We start from the raw sequence: 18,045 nt of genomic DNA, 5'->3' as shown, positions 1-18,045 counted from the left end.
ATGCATTAATCCCATCAAGAATGATTTGCATGATGAATCAGCTTCACTTGATCTGTTACATTGAATAATAATAATAAAAAGGTGTGTGTAGCCTTATAGGTACAGAGTACATGTGAGGGAGATCTATTGTGTAATATTTTATAATATCTCTACTGCATCTAATTATGATTAACAGTAATTAACTGCATATGTGCATATTACCTCTGCCTTCTGATAGGCAAACCCCTCCATACACTGCACCTCCATGCCCCATGCTCCTCTGTCAAGAACTGATAGTCCTGGTAGCCTGTAATGTTGCCTGTAGCCTGTGTTGTTGATATAAATTACACCTTAACGTCTGTGAGTCTCTGAGCATTTTCCTATGAGGCGTTAATATATTTTAATACGTTCCAATGCAAAGTTATCTTTTCAGCTACCTAAGCTCTGATTTAATTAAGCTTTATGACAATGTAGAGATGTGTGTAAACCTTTAACTTGCTAGTAATATCATATAAATTTACCTTATTGGATATTTTATGTGCATCTGGTCCATTTTAAAATGATAAGGACTGCAGGCCTTGCTGTTTTATTTATCAGCTAAAACTCATTCGTGGCATTCAGTGTATTTTTGGACTTACACTTTGGAGTATCGTTGTCTGCCTCCAGAGAAATTGTAAATGAACAGAATTGGTTTGAGCAATCTTTGCCTGCAAAACATCCTCAATTCTTCCTGGTACGCCTGCACACAGTTTTTGAAGGAACTCAGCAGGTAGGTTGTTCCAAACATCTTGGAGAACTAGTAGGCTACCTTCTGTCTCTCCACCTAATCCCAGACATACGTGATGATATTGAGCTCAGGAGTCTGTCGGGCTCATAACCATCACTTCCAGGGCTCCTTGTTCTTCTGTATCCTGAAAATAGATCTTAATGGCATTGGCTGTATGCTTAAGGTCACTGGCCTGTTGCAGAATAAATTTTCGGGACATTCTGATGCCTCCCTGCATTATGGATAATGTATCTGCTTATGGAAATGTATCTGCTTGTATTTCTCAGCGTTAAGGACACCATTAATCCTGAACAACTCTCCAACTCCATTTGCAGAAATGCAGCCCCAAACTTGCAAGGAACCTCCACCATGCTTCACTGTTGCCTGTAGACATTCAGTATTATAGCACTCTCCAGCCCTTTGGCAAACAACCTGCCTCCTGCTCATCAGACCAGAGCACTTACTAGCATTTTTTAAAATTATTTCCAAATTTTACGTATGGCTTTTTGACTGTAATTCTTCCATGAAGCCCAGTTTTGGCCACACTTCTCTGGACTTCTTCTCCCACTGGTTTATGCCAGTCCTTTGCTGATGGCACTTCTGGACATCTTCAGATGTCGGAGGGAAGTAAGCATGATGTGCATTTCATCTGCTGCATTAAGTTTTCTTAGCCAAACCACTGCGTCTACGGTCCACGACATTGTCTGTTTCTTTGTTGCTGTGCTCAGTCTTGCCATGTTGTATGACCTGTGACATGAAACTTCCACAAACTCACAAACCTTAGTAGCAGACTTTAGCTGTTCCACACCCAGGTTTAAACCCCTACACAGCTTTTTCTGCTTCAGTTAATGGCTGTGTTACATTGCTGCTCATTAGCACCAGTTTGGTATAACCTGTTAATACACCTGTCTCTGATCCTACAAAATCTCTGACATTGTGCAAGTGTAAGAATTGGTGTTGGTTTGAAGCCAAAGACTAGTCACACCAAAGATTTAGATTTTTCAACCGTTTGATCACTGCATTTTGCATATGCATTATTGTTTTACAGCATTTTTTTTTATACTTACCTAAAACCTTTGCACAGAACTGTTTTGTTTGTACATGAACAGGTCATAGTCCTTTCACCCTTCAGTGAATTACTTTTCCATTGGTGGAATATTCATTTGCGAAGATGTTATTTATAAGCAACCTTTGAATATGAAGTCAGTTTCACTTTTACATGCAATGCAATGCATGCAATATTGCTTGATTTGGACAATTGTTTCAAATAATGTTAGTTGATTTATTGGTGAAATGATGTGCTATGAGTAAATAACATTTTAAGCATCACTGAAATTACAAGTCAAGTCACAAGTCACTTTCAAGTCACTTTTTATTGTCACATCACCACAGCTCATGTGACTTGGTGAGTGAAATTCTGGGGAGCGTTCTCCAGAAATTGCAGAAAGTAAAAGTAAAGAAGTCGAAAGTAAGTAAAACAATGTGCTCCACCATTTTAATCACTTTGACTGAAGGTTTTTTTTTCTAAAGAAGCTTAGAAAAAAAAATTGTTACCTTTGGTACTGACATGTTTGGACACATCTAATTAACACACAAACAAAAACCCTCCACGTGTAAACAGTTAATGTAGATATATAAGGAATGCAAAAAGGTGTTGTGGTGTTTTCTACATTTTGAATTCAATCTCTATGTGCATTTTAGTATAGTGACATCATTATCCATCCATTTTCTTTTCTTATACAGGTTCATGGGCAGCACGTGGGCACAAATTCTGTGTCAGAGCTACGTCTATTCAGCCACACGGGGGCGCTCTGTACTCGTACATCTCGGTCATGTCTCTGTGGTGCAGTAATGAAAAATGTACTGTATTACTGTGTTAAATCCATTCATCCATGTTTTGGACTCGTTTTCAAAACATTGTACATACATTAATACTTACAGATTAGCTCATTAGACTATAATATTGCTGATAGAAGCCCATATTACCATAGATGACTGTTTATCATTAATGATGTGCATATCATAATAACTGGTTTGTTACATTTACTGATTGCTGACGTTCATTCAAACCTACAAACACTAAGAGAAATACACGGATATTCATTTGCACGGTTGTTTTATGTTGTTATATCTGAGCAGTTTGTACATGGAGTAAAAATGAAACTAATTGGCTTTGAAGCGCACGACCCACAGACACTAATGCAATGACAAACAAACACGTCAACAATATTGTTCATCAATTGAGGAAAGTGCAAAATAAATAAATAAATAAATAAAAATAAAGGTGGTAGGTATTTAGGCAGACGGTTGACTTTGTATTTTCACCCTTTCCCCTCCGAACACACGGATTTATCCCCGTTGAACTTTTTAGCCTCAGAACTTTGCAGTATCATACATATAATATAAAAGACTCAAGAGGACGAGTCGACTCACTCCGTGTAGTGATTCACCTGGACTCCTGACTAGTTTTACTTCCTAAAATATAACATTTTATTTTTATTGACTTATTTACTACTTAAGCAAAGAAACGGGCCACGAAAACGTCGTCCGCAAACTTCCACTTTACTTATTGTTTACATGGAGTTTATTGTAGCTCAGGCGCCTGGTCGAGCGGTGTTTATTTAGCAGGTGGATGTGACGTCACGGACTGGGAACGTCAAAAAACAACAACATCTAAATCCGCGACACCCCCCGTTCCCCCCTCCTCCTCCCCCCTCTCTCTCGTGAGGCTTATTAAAGTGTAAAAACGTCGGAAGGATCCCGCGTTTCTCACTGAAGTTTTAAAGCGTTGTATAAAGTGCTGATTCCCACCGATTCACACACAGCGCTTTCCGGTCAGAGGCGCGCGTGGATCCTGACCGCTTAAGTTAGTCCCTAAAGCGGAGTAATTCAGTGTTTACAGTCAGATTTCTCGCACGCGCTCTGACCAAACACAAGATCACGCCAACAGTTCAAAACCGTCGCTTTCAGCAGCCGCGTCTTACTCTTAAAAAAAAAAAAAACACGTCCGAATTACGGTAAGTTGCGTATAATGTTTCTTTGGTTTCTGTGTAATATTTACTTTGTATCCAGGGACCAAAATCACCTGGAGTTTGGCTTTGTGTGTGTGTGTGCGCGCGCGCGCGTGTATATATATGTGTGCGTGTGTGTGTGCGCGCTAGTTTGGTTGTTTGTGTCGCGGCGAGTAAACAAAAACAAACAAACAAACAAATCATCCAACAACGTCTACGGTGTGCAAACGAAGCCAAACCGCCAGGTGTCACATTAAAATGGCGTTCATTTTCAAACGAAACGCGCAGTTTGAGACGAACACAGGAGACTTTATAAGACTTTATAAGACGTTATAGCACCGACCGCTAGCAGCGAGCAGTTTTATGGACATGCACGAAGGTCTTTTCTGTACGTTTTGAATTAAAATCCGCGCTCGTTACAGGACGCTGAGCTTCTGCAGAGTCTTCAGCAGCTCTGAACCTTTTCCGCACGTGTTCACTTCAGCCGGAGACACAAATCAGCGCACATCCAGCGCTTTAGCACCGACTTCAGCTCTGGTCCTTAAACCGCATTTAATCCAAACACCGCTGAACAAAACTGTCTGTCTGTAAACTGCACGTTTTCTGGAGTCCCGAAACTTCTCCTAACAGCTCGAAAGCGTCAGAATCGTCAGCATTTCGACGTGAAAGTTGACTGGTGACTAAATTAGTGTGTGACAGTAAGTGTCCAGGCTGCGGATTGGGACCGAGCCCGTGTTTATCACCACGGCAACGTTCAAGCGACTTTAGGACTTTAAACACTTTTCTTTTAACACCGAATTTGCGGTTTGTTTTCTGTTCCACACGTAATTCAGTTTGTGTTATTTATAATAGTGTTTGTACCACTTTAGTGCGTTAAAAATGGGTATCGAATTAAATTTATATCCCATATTTCAAAATATATATACATATATAATTATGGGATATACATTTTATATATATATAAAATATAATCTTGAACCTCTGTGTATATTATATTATATATTAAATAAAATAATATTTCCTATTTAACATTTGTTTTTTTATACTGGTCCATCTATAGGTGTTTGTGTAAACAGGCCTTGTTTCTGAAAAAATAGTGTTTTTAAATAAACAATTATTTAAACCTTAAATGGTTATATGTGATCAAGTTACTTAATAAAAACAAAAAACCAAATCTTTCTCAGGACCTGGGACTAGTGCAAGCTCAGTGCTTTGGATCAGTCATTGTTTTAAAGAAGAGGAAGAAAAGTGAGAAATAGAGAAAGGGAAAGAAAAAAAGAAAGCTTTTTTGTTGTTGGAGAAGTAAACAGGCTTCAGCGGGCAAACCTTGACAACCCAGATTAAGGAAAACACAGAAGATCAAACATTGCTGCTGCTGCCGTTGTCATGAGTTTCTAGAGAAAGAATAGCAAGCGATAGCGAGAGAGAGAGTATTTGAACAGGCACAGGGGTTTGTGTGCTCACTTATGCAGAAACAGACCTTGGCAAACTCTGCCTGACCCAGGTTTGAAGTGTTGGACTGAACTTTTCTTTCCTTCTTTCAGCCCTTTGCAAATAGCTGCAGAATGTTTTCGCTTGTACGTTTGCCAGTCCTGAAGTTCAGAATTTTTCCGTGTTAAATATTTCAAATCAGCGAGCCGAATATATCGATGTTATATTCAGTACAGCGTTATGGGCTTAACTGATCTAAATCAGAGGATAAATCCAGGCCTGTAAGTTAAAGAAGGACTGTGGAACTGATGGTGCATTCTGAGAGATTACTGTACAGCGTATCTAGTGTGTGTGTGTGTGTTACACTGCGCTAATGTACACTGTGCAGGTCTGCCATATTGGACAGACACCGGACATCATCAGGTTTGGACGGATGTGAACTCGTGCTTCCACAGATTTTTAGTCGTCCTGCATCAGGTGACAAATTAAAGGAAAAAAAAAACAACCTGATGAAAACGATATTCATGGTGTTCGCTCTAAATTCTCCCGTAGGTGTTCGGTCGTGCGATCTGGTGACTCCGTTACATGTTTTGTGGTTAAGAGACCACTCCCATCATCATAGGGTAAAAGCGAACAGAATAACTATTGATTGCAAGCTTTGACTTTAAGTCAGGGGTTCTCTCTTTTTTTTTTTGTATCCAGGGACTGCTTCAAATTGTAAAATAATAAAGTATAATTAAAATGTTGATGAATATTTTGTCTATTTATTCAAACCACAGAGCTTTATTTTTTGTTTTTTTTTTTGGCCTTATTTATTGACTTGGAGTTATCAAGGTTTGGATTAAATCAATTCAATTCAAATGATCTAAAGGCTAATAAGTACAGTATAAGAACTAAATAACAAAAAATATAATAAAAACCTTTTTTGCGATTTTCAGTGCTGTATTTAACAAAAACACTATTAATAAATAAAATCACTGAGCTCACTGACAGTCAATGCCTTAGGCCAGCAGTTTTTCCTGGTTTTTAAATTGTCGCCCAGCCGTGCATGTGTGTATCTACTCTTTAAATAATTGTTTGGTAGTTATGAATGACATAATGAGTCAGTTTCCAACGCCCAATTATTTATTGATCAAAACCAAGGACAGCATTTACTTCCTTCTCCCTGATCATTCCGTGCCAGCTTCTCTGCTCTGTCCGATATCCTGCTATCTGAGCCGCGACTCATCCTGAGCGTATCACTTATTGGAGTGCAGAGCTTGACTGATTGGATTAGAGGTTGGAATGGTGTGATTATTCCAGGTGCCTTTGTGCCAGCTGTGAAGCTGACAGCTGAGCTGGGATCAGAGTGCTGGATCAGTTTTCGCCGATCTCTGCCCTCTGGGGTCACCAGGTTCTTCCATGAAACATGCCTTCCTTTCCAGGAATTTTTATGATCTTTTGTCTAGTGCTTAGTAAAAATGTCATACATCATACTGGCAAGGTTTCTGGGCACTCTCCATTTTATTAGGAAGTGTTGTTGATATTTTCTCCGCGGCGTAGTTTTGACCGGTCAAGGAAGGGTCCCTACAACCTGAAAATTTGGAGACTCTTTAGCACATTCGACAGTTTAAAGCACAAATGAACCTATGAAAGAGACATTAGTGATGTATAGTCTGTAGTCCTGTTTCACGTCTCGTTACACCTTTGTTACACTTTTACCCGAGAGTGCAGAATTTCTGTTTGACGTTTTCTTTTCGGAGTGATGTGGAGTCGGAGCCCCACCCAGACAAGAGGTTTAACAAGGCAGGACTTGGCTGCTCCATCTTCTCGCGGTGCAGGAAAACTTGCTCTGCTTTGATCATGAAATGTTCTGAGATTCGCTCTTGAAATAGCACTATGGCAGTGGACGTAATAAGATGTCAGCACTGAGATCTGAGCTCTCTGAGCGAGCGTTGGAGACAGAAACGCGTTAACGTCGACTAGGCGAACGGGCTTTTGGAGTTGCTTAGCGTTTGCCGTAGTAACGCGTGCAAAGCAAACGGGTTATGAGTTGCTTTTGAGGAATTACCTCATACCCTTCTTAGTAATGTGCGCACAATTACAACACATTTAATTAGTAAACCGGTGTGTGTGAATGACCTGAGGTTAATTAGCACGGCATACACAAGATATTATTTTCTCTGCAACTGAATCTTTCTGAAGCTGGATTCAAAGGATTCTTATCTGAAGGAGCTTTTCTTTCATCTTTTTTTTTTGTTTATATAAAACAAGGTGTCGTACGTAAAACGGGTCTACTTGGAGTTTTGAACCCTGATGAAATGAGGAAATTTCTAATTGACTAGCTGTTGCTTGTTTATTTGCTAAACATTTGCTCCTGTCAGAGGAATTGTAATAAACAAAGCTGTAATTAGTGTAGACAAGCGAGTTTACCCTGCAAGTCTTTTTTGTTTTGTTTTTTTTGTTTGCTACAACACCTCAGCCGAAAGTAAGCTAATGACTAAATTAATCAGGAAACTAATTGGCTTTGGCACCAAGCTTCTGAGGGAAGGGATCGTATGAGAAGTGCTCAGTGCAGATTTTGGCCACAACACGCACCGTGCTGACGGGGTCTCTATGGGATAAAAGCAGGACAATGCACATAGAGTGTGCAAACAGTTTTGTTTCTGTTCTGCCTGTAAAGTGCCATCGTCCAGGTGGTTCAGGTCTTCAGCACTCACCAGCTGACTCGAAACAGTTCCGACTGTTTATAAAGGTGCCGTGACAACTCCGTATTCAAGCTAAAAAAAAAAACCTGGGGATTGCATCATTATTTACATATTTTAATACAGCAAGATTAACTCCCTTTTCCAGGTGTTTATATCCTGCTGTTTTCTAAAACTGCATGGATGGCCGTGGTGAGCTCTTGCATATTTTTTTCCAGCTTATTGAGATGATTTTGCTATACAGTCCCCTGTTCTTGCCAAACACTAAAGACATTTCAGTTTGATTTCAAACAATGAATCGGAGCTAGTATCTCAAAAACGAAGAAATATGTTTTCTGATATCTAGATAAACAAATCTAGATATGTTCAACAGCTTTGAATGTAGCAGACCAACCAGCAATCATATAGGAACAGATCATCTTAAAGTAAATAACACTTAATATTTTTTATTTATTTTTTTTATGTCCTTGCATGCATTTGTGTTTGTAATACCCGAGTCAAGTCCTGCTGACATCACCAAATTGTCGTGTTCTTCTTTTGCGATGCCGTTCCAAGCTTATCTAACACCGTCGATTGTCGAGTTGGTAGACTGCTTCTACCATCATGAGTCATGTCGATAATGAATAATGAACCTGTTCCAGAAACAAGCATAAGCCATGACAACTACCACCACCATGTTTCACTGTCGAGCTGAGAAGGACTGGATCATGAACAAATCCTTTCTTTCTGTTGGATCAAGTCTTCACCGGCGAATCCCTGCGTTTAGACCAAACGTTCATGACCGAGTACTTATCAGAGCTATTCATTATTTAAACATTCAGTCTAACAGGGCACACGAGTCGGTAATATGTTCCAATATTTATGATTGCTGGAAACAAAAGTTGTTTAACATGGTCAAGATGTAAATATCAGGAAATGAAAGCTGAAATTCTGAGCTGTTGCCTCGTATTCATCTTTTGATCTCAAACCCAAAACGTCTTCAGTAATATAGCAATAAAATCGGCCTCGTGGTTCCAACACTTTCGGAGGAGACCGCATTCTGTTTTTCTTTCTTTTTCACTAAAACGGTGGACCTTTTTTTTAATCTTTCATTTTATTTGTTTTAGTGAATTTAATTACGTGGGCTCAGTTGTCATGTTTTTGGAAAGATTTTCACTCCTTGCCTAACTTGGATCTAAAACCTAAAGATTCTTTTTCTAAACTATGTTTTGTAGGCAATAAAAACATTATAAGGTTGTTTAAGGCCAGTGTTCAGTGAGTGACAAGGCAACGTGGGAAAGATTTTTATTTTTTATGAATTGTTAAACATATATACTAATGAATTAAGGTTTTTTTTTTTTTTTTTTAATGTTGAGAGCACAAATGCAGTGCTTAATAGGTTAAATCGGAGTAAATCGTTTCATTGGATTAATATTGCATCGAGCCAAGATGGCAATTTGTGTAGCTGCAATTGTGTTTCATGATTTGAAATGACATTTCAGCATTTTTAAGACCATTTTGTGCACCTTGCATCTCGTCGAAGCAAAGTTTGTGTTTCTCTGATGTCTTCAGCGGTGTTTAGCCCTCCAGCCCTTTCAGCACAAATGAAAATCGACTTAATATGAGATGCTTGATTAGCACAATTAGCTCCCATTAAACAATGAATCTGGGATTGAATCAGGCTTAATTGCATGCACAAGTGCAGGAACCGCTCCCCAAGCTCATGAAGTGACATTAGAAAGTGATTCAATCTTTGTTCTATTGTAATAGGAATATATTGGCTATTTCAGAGTCTGCCGGCAGAAGGCTTTGGAAGAAGCGGTCCATCTTGATCTTCTCCACTTGCGCCCGAAGGCCCCTTTTCTGACAGGTAAGCAGGTTGTTCATCATCTCTGCTGGTCATAGCTCCCAGTTCTCATTTTGATAAGTGAGTTCATGACATGGGCTCTGCATTTCACAGGTGCTTTTTTTTTTTTCCCCCTCCCATCTTCTGGTACTACATTACAGCAAGATGACTCAAAACACACAAGCAGTGCCATTCTCCTAAGATGAAAATGGAAATTTTTTTTTTTAGAGGGGCCAAGCATAAACATTAAGGTTGAAGTATATGAAAAAGAGTTCGAAACCTGACAGGAAGGAATCGCATGGTACTGGAACTGGCAAGGAGTCTCAATTTCACACCATATTTACGGCGTGTTTGTCTGGTACCTGTTTAATTGCCCTGCCCATACCTTCGATGTCCTCATTTCTGAATTCTGAATTCATTTCTTTTCTGAATGCCGCACAGCAATTAAAGAGGGCTTGGCGTTGTCATTACAATATTCCTCACTTGTTTGTGTGGTAGATTAGTCATGTTAGCTTGTCTGTGGTGTTCTGGTGTAAATAAATCAAGGCTTGTTAAAACATGTGTTTTAAGCCTCGGCCTTCCATTTTATCAGTACCGTGACCTGCACAGCATACAATTTGGCTGACGGCAGCAACCAGCAGCTGAAGTAACCAAATTATATAGTCATGGCTTTTTAATGGCCACATCGGTAAATGGGTGTTAAGTAAATGATGCAATTTATTCTGCATCCACACCCTCCACCCTGCTTCATGGCAGGGCTGCCGCGGGACTTGTGCCAGCATTAAATAAGTGCACCCAGATGGCACTCGCCTGATGCCCACTTGGTTACCGAGTACTTCTTTGGGAATAACTCCACCACCACCACCAACAAGTGATGGGGCAACTGATTGCCTGTTGCTCAGTTCGTGGTTAGTGTACACAAATCCGCTAGGTGTATATATATATATATATATATATATATATATATATATATATATATATATATATATATATATATATATATATATATATATATTCTCTCAAAACGTTCAACAACAAACACGTTCTATGTGTACAACCTTTTGATTCAGTCTGGCACAAAATTGAGTATGAACATGAAATGATTCTTCTCCTGTCTGGAAATATGGATTTATAAAATTTCCCCAATTCAACACAACCCTGTTGAGGATAAAGCAGCTCCTGAAACTGTGTCAATGTTTGTTATTCAAGCTAAGCGAAGGTTTGTGTATACACTGGTGTTGTCTATACACTAGATAGCATCGAAGTGTTGTCTATTTCACCGAGCAAACGTAACGCTTGCGCTAATAGCGGAAATTGAAATAACTAATGGTTGAGGCTTTTAGCTACACAACGAATACATTTAAATGCCATTCGATCGTCACTGTCGAGTATTGCGAGTGAATTTCTGAATCCCGGAGCTTCTTGGAACATTTTGTTTTAACAGATCTAAAGATAACCATCTTACTGGTAAAGCTGTGCCCTTTAATGTCGGTGTTTGTATGAGAAGAAATGATGCCCACAGTGTGAAAAAGAAAGAAAAAAAAACAAATCTAAAAAGAGATCTAGTTATTTCTATGGTTTCTCCTAGATGTAGCGATGGAAATAAAAGGTAGTTTTCTCCTCCCTCTGAACATTTTTCTGCTGACAGAAAACACCCCAGTAATCTCATGTTTCCTCTTCACTTTTAACAAAGATCTCAACAACATCTCAGTGTTTATTCAAATTCACAAACGTATATTATTTTTACCACAAGCATGCTTACGCGTACTTGGGGAGATACGCTACAGCGTCTTATATTAAACGTAATAATACTTGTCGAGTTTTCGAGTCTCGCCGAATACTGAAATTTACTTCTTCGTTTGTCAACATTTAACGATGTATGGTTTGTGTGAGCAAGGTTTAATAATAATCTTTGAATAATCTGTTATTACCTAGGAATGCATTTGATCAAGCAGTTAAAACTGTATTGTATTTGGAGGCGATGTGTTATGCACCTCTTCACCCAACCACCTGAAAACGCCTTAATACAGTAAACCGTCTAATGGACAGGAGAAAAATAAAAACTTGCAGCTGGTGCAATGGCAAATTGTGTGGGTTTCATCCTCGGTACTGATTCGTTTAATCTGAGAGTAATCTACATTTCTGTTCGACTTGTGAGGTTCATAGAGAAAGCGGGTATGTAAATGAACCGTAGGTGAGAGTCCCCATTAAATCTCCTGAGATAGCAAGGAGAAACCTTTAAGCAAAGCAATCTCAGCTGGGCCAGAGCCTTTTAGCCGACTGTTACCAAAATGTATTTATGGTTTATATTAAACCCCCTTATTATTTTTTTGCTTAGTAAGTATCAAAATCATATGTTTTGGTAACAAATTGACCACTTAGAAGATTTGACTAAGGACGCCATGTTATTAAAGGGGAGACCATGTTTATAAGAGTTTCAAGATCTTGTGACAATTCAGAAAAACAAAACAAATCATTCCAAATCAGTATCGTTCCAAACAAACATTTCATGTTTAGAAATCCTGCGGTGTGAGATGTGAGTTATGTCACATCTACATTTGCCGTTCTACAATTGTAATCTTTCAAAATCCATCACCCATTCGTACGGGTCGAGGAATATACTCGTGAGTGAAAATCCAAGTACGAGGAAGAGGAAAAAGCGATTGATTATAAGCCAGAACGTTGCGGTGATGGTGTGTACACATGCGTCCTTAGGCTTGCTCAAAGCAAATCATAGGTTCGACTTTTCTTACACGTATTTTATGAAGAAAAAACATTGGAAATTTACTGAACTGATTACTCTCAATGTTTGCAGGTTAAATCACACCATAGATCACATGAACATGGTTCTGTATCAATGGGTTAGGCCAGCAAGCACTCTTGAGTTATGGTTTATTTCTACTTCTTCGTTCTTTCTTTTAGAATGCGGTTCTGTTAATGAGGTGTAGAGGACATTACCAAGGAACCTTGTCTCCCCGATTCCCTTTCCCAAACCTCACCCCTTCTCTGCTTCACTCCTCCCTGTTAACTCTCTCTTCCTCTGTGTCTCACAATTTCCCTCATCTTTTAGATTAGTCCTTCACAAGGCATTGCTGCCGCGCAAGCTATTGCGATCTATGCCAGGTGCCCTGTTTACCAGCATGCAGCTGCTAGACCAAAGTTACTCAGTTGGCACATTGTAGGGATTTGTTTTCTGTAACCAAGAAATGAGTAAACAGTCATGTTCAAAGATGTTATCTCTGCACCAAGTGCGTTTATGTGGAGGTAAGAATATAAGTGTGCACTTTCGACAGCAGTAAGTGCAAATTCATTAATGAGTCAGAAAGTGAGAGTCCTTTATTGTGACAGTTGTTTCCTGAAAAGGCAGATATTTGGAAGCATTGTACAGGAAACGTACACATTTCAGTTCTTTTTTTTTTCTTCTTCTTCTTTTTTCTTTCAACCATGCCATTTTTGCTTAAAAATATGTTGACTCTGAATATCATGACCCTTTCCTATACATATCCAATACATGTTGCATGGAAGCAGGAGAGGAGCATACAGACTTTGTCTTCCAACGTTAGTAGCGCTTCTGGGTGCTCAAAATGACCCCCAACAGGGTTTGAGATGTTCATTTTGAGACACATTACTGGTAAAGAGTGGTAATTTGTGTTACTGTCACTTCCATGTCTGATCAAACTAGTCTGGCCGTTCTCTATGTACCTCTCTCATTAATAAGGTCTCCCTGGTGTCACCAAAAATACTCTGATCTCATGGACTCCACAAGACCTCTGGTGTGCTGTGGTATCCGGCAACGAGACATTAGCAGCAGATCCTTTAAGTTTTAGAAGTTTAAAGGTGGGGCCTCAATGCATCGGACTCGTTTATCCAGCACATCCTGCAGATAAAAACACGTTAAACTGTTTGTCAAATTATACCTGGGCAGCTTCTGCAGCGATGCAAGGAGCATTATCCTTTTGAATGAGGCCATTGCTATTAGAGTTTTCTCCACCCAGTACAAGGACATGTGTTTTAGTCTGATTCTAAATTGTCTGTAGTGTGTGTGTGTGTGTGTGTGTGTGTGTGTGTGTGTGTGTGTATATATATATATATATATATATATATATATATATGTCTCACATGCTATTTGTACTTAAATATACAGGTAATACACAGCAGACCTTTTTTTTCTTTTTTGTATTGTGGTTTTGAAGTTTTCCTGCTCTCAAAAAACATCTACCTGTGTTAATTGGATACACACAATCCGTATCACTGAAATATGCCATGTATATCTTCTGTATCACATTTAATTGCGTCACAGCTTGTAACCTGCCATGAAGTGTGTCAGATAAGAAACACTTGTTAACACACACAGCATGAGAACAAAACAAGTTCACACTGAGCTTAACTGCCATGTTAATTCCACAAAACATCCCTTCTACTCACCTTGTGTTTGCTACCCAACGTTAGTACTTGACACTAATGTTCGTCACAGCCTCATCTGGAGAATAACCCTCTATCATGTTTTTTTTTTTTTACCTTCCTAAAGTGCAAAAGGAAGATGAATTTGGGCCATAAAGGCGGCCTATCACCAGGGTCTTTTATTCTAAATGGCTCTGGGAATTGGTATCGGCGAGGCTGCGGCATTCCCAGCGCCGTCATATTCAATCAAGTGTCCACTTAGCCGCGACCGCAAGTAATTGTCCCCAAGTGGGCCACACACTGACCCTTTAATGTCTGTGCTGACCCTGTAACCTTGTCTGCAGGTCTTAGGGAAGGCCTGTAAATCACACAGCTCTTCTCCAGGCTTTTTCCTCTGTACCAGCAGGTCAAGAGAAAGTGTGTGGTGGGGGGATCGGGGTGTGTGCACACACTGGAAACACCATTCTTATAACTACACTGTGTCGAAGAGGTCACTTGAGGGATGTTTTGTGAACTGGACTCTTCTCGTTACATTACATGGGCTGGGGTACATTTTATACGACGTTTTATCTTGAATATGGGCTTATACGAAAGGATTTGATTTAGATTTGATGGTCAGTTGATTACAGAACGCTCTCTGTTTCGCCAGGTTTCAATACTTAATTCAATTCAAATGTATTTGTATAATTGACATGGTCTCAAATCAGCTTTACAGAACATAAACATAAAACAAAAGGTTATTATAAAGAATAATATAATGTATAGAATACGAAAATTCAAGATTAATATTAGATCTATTTAAATGTGTTTGTGTTCATCCCCAATGAGCAAGTCTGAGGTGACTCAGGGGACCGTGGGGAGAAAAAACTCCCTTACGGTAAAGGAAGAAACCTTGAGTGTGAAATATGCCATTTATATCTCTATCACATTTAATACAGTGATTTTTTTTTTTTTTTTAGAAATTATTTTATCGGATCATTCTAGATCTAATCCCATAGGAAAAGGCCTTTTTTTTACTCTTTAATTAAACACTTGAACACCATGGGTTTGTTTTACCTTTTGTCTACTAAACATTTTTTTTAATTATTATATTAGCTTTTAATTGAATTGAATTCTATCAAAACTTTAACAGAAGACTCTTTTGTAACAACAACATTCGTCAGTTACAGCATATGCAGATGCCCTTTTTGACAAATTATAGAAAATAGTAAACAGTTGTTTGCTCTGTAGCTTTACTCATTTAGTTACTTGATTATTCTTAAGTTGATTATTTTGTGGCTTTGATTATTGTCCACTATAGCGTGTGTGTGTGTGTGTGTGTGTGTGTGTGTGTGTCATCATTTTGTTCTACTGTAACCTATCAAAGAAAAAGGTTTATGGTTTTGGCTCAAATAGAGAACGTTTTGCTGTGTGAAGTGTTTCAAAGAAGAGAACTCGGTGGTAAGTTGTTTGAAAAGCCTGTGATACTAGCACTTTTTTCCTGTACGTAGACTCAACCTCCTGCCTTTTAGACCTCAGTCTCTTTAAGAGCCGAGTTTAATAATTAGTTACATAGAAGTTTTTGTTTACTTATTTAGTCGCCGTTCCGTTTCAGATGTAGCCCCTAATCTGCACACCACATCATGATTGATGAGAAATCGTTTGATCCTTAAACATGGTATTGAGATTTAGGTAAAGCAGTCAGACGAAGAGAACACGTGTAGTAAGATGACTGATGCCGCACGCCAAAGAGCAGTACAGTGCTGAGTGATCTGGGGCTCTTCAATGCGGCCTTTACCTGGAACTCTTTTGCTGATGTGATCACTAGAAATCACACTATTACCAATTCTGTTATTGTGTTCTTCAACATTTTTTTTTTTTAATAGATTGCAAGAAATATCAGTCATGTGTTATATTGTATTTGCCCTGCTCTCTCTCTTTTGTGTGTATGTGTTTTCTGTGTTTTTATTATATAGAGTTTTGTGATAGGGGGGAAAAAACAAAAGCAGCTTTTTTTTTATTTTATTTTTTTTATTTATATATATGTGTATATACATTTTTTTTTATATTTAAAAAAAAACCCTGATATATTTTATATATATATATATATATATATATATATATATATATAAAATTCATATTTTTTAAAATATATTTTTATATATAAATATATATATATATTTTTAAATGTAAAAGGTATTACTATGTGAGAGATCATATTATATTATTTTAATTATTATTATTATTGTTATTTATTATTTTGTTTTTGTTTTTCAATATTCTGGGTATGGATTTGCTCTTTCCTCCTCTTCCTCCTCTTCCTCCTCTTCCATCTCTTGCCTATGTTTTTTTTTTTTTTTTTTTGCTATGTATCTCCATGCTATGTGTCCCCCACCTCTCTGTCCATCAGATAATTCCTGTATTGTTGGGAGTCATAAATATCAGAGGAGCCCACGTTCTGTATATTTCCCTGCTGTAATGAGAGGGACACAGATAATCAGACAGCTCTTATCTAGAGCAGGGGATGGATTTAATGGACACGGCAGAGATCTGTTCTCTGCTCACATGTGGAGTCTACCTGCCTAAATGTTGTGTAGGTGTTCGTCGGCAGGTGCTGATTTTCTCTGTGGCTGTGTTTGCTACTGATTTATTTTAGATCTTATTTTGGATTCGTCGAACGGTGTTTTGGCCGTGGGGGGCCTTTATAATGTAATAAGAACCTGTGCTGTGTGATGCCATAATCTTAGCCCATCAAAACACAGAACCGCTTAATGAATGGCTAGTGCAGGCGTTTTCTTCATCGCTCACTTGCTCATCTCCATCCGGTTTCTTAACAGGCGCACTTTACAAAGCGCTGACCACAGACAGAGTCATTTTATTATGCAAATGTGGCCAAGTGGTGGGTTCTGCGGAGTTGTCAGGACTCCTCGTCACTTTCTTAACCCTGCTGGTGAACCGGCAGTTTGTAGATACAGCGTTTATAGTCATGAGCTATTCTGCGCGTCCTTGACATCCATTGTAGTAATTGCGCCGTGTCTCTTGTCTGATTATTAGCTGGATAAATATCTCTAAAGTCTAAAGTGCTTGCTCTCAGGAGAATGTTGACATGAGTTAAGATGCATTTAGGTTGTTCTGAGAACTTCTGGAATTAGTTTGTCACAGTTCAAATCAACATTTGTGGTTTGATTTCATCACGTTTTTGTGTTTTTTTTTCCCTCACTGTTTGAGTCAAGCATGTTTATGTGGGTTGTATAAATTGAAGGGACGCTCCCCACCTTTATAGCACGGTATCTGTTCCTGTTTGTAATTTGCTGATGTTAATTTGCATCTCTCTCTCTCTCTCTCTCTCTCTCTCTCTCTCTCTCTCTCTCTCTCTCTCTCTCTCTCTTTTCTTTATGCTCTCTATTTCAGCTCTTTGATGTTCAACCCCTCACAGTGCAGTGGTGCATTTTGATTGGCAGGATGAAATGTGAGACTTTTCGAAACATCTGATGAAGGTATTTCACCGTTAGACCTTTTCACGAAGAGATCTTTTGGATATTTAAGAGACCGAAGAACACCGTAGAAAACACGGTGCATGTCGTTTTGTTGGTAATTTAATAAAAAAAAGAATTTCTTGACCTATAATTTAAAGGTCGAAAGACTTCTTCTAAAGCATTGTTAGACTGTAGAGAAATATGTATAAGCAATGTGTAGAATGTGGACGCATCGCCCTTAATAGATTTATATGACTGGTGCGGCTGTGTGAGAACAGGTTTGATTGCAACACGTTACATTGCAGCAGGGCGACTCGACATAGTTCTAGTTATGTGATTAAAAATGCATGTCAGTAGAGATGAACTGCCTTTTGTAGGAGATGCCAAACCAAAGCTGTCACTTCAGTCCCCTGTTTTATGCATCTCCCTTGTTTTCCCCATTGTGTGTGTGTGTGTTTATCTGTGTGTGTGTGTGTGTGTGAGCGTGTGTGTG

At 38.7% G+C, this 18,045-nt stretch overlaps 1 protein-coding gene across 22 annotated transcripts in view; it reads left to right on the top strand.

Annotated features, from left to right (window-relative positions):
• The first annotated feature begins 3,443 nt into the window (after nucleotides 1–3,443).
• foxp1b (forkhead box P1b) overlaps nucleotides 3,444–18,045 on the top strand; it is a 169,578-nt gene continuing 154,976 nt past the window's right edge. For 7 of the 22 annotated variants that reach the window (XM_047814354.1, XM_027146618.2, XM_047814348.1 and 4 more), the window contains exons 1-3: nucleotides 3,444–3,762; nucleotides 9,641–9,720; nucleotides 17,488–17,573. The gene's annotated coding sequence lies outside the window, so the exon portion shown is untranslated. Of the gene's footprint in view, nucleotides 3,763–3,796; nucleotides 4,455–9,620; nucleotides 9,721–17,487; nucleotides 17,574–18,045 lie in introns of those variants that run through there. The other 15 variants (XM_027146621.2, XM_027146620.2, XM_027146619.2 and 12 more) reach the window with 7 other exon arrangements.

This window comes from Tachysurus fulvidraco, chromosome 5, assembly GCF_022655615.1.
Source record: "Tachysurus fulvidraco isolate hzauxx_2018 chromosome 5, HZAU_PFXX_2.0, whole genome shotgun sequence".
Taxonomy (NCBI): domain Eukaryota; kingdom Metazoa; phylum Chordata; class Actinopteri; order Siluriformes; family Bagridae; genus Tachysurus; species Tachysurus fulvidraco.
The sequence above is the reverse complement of the archived record's forward strand: the minus strand, read 5'-3'. Positions and strand labels throughout refer to the sequence as shown.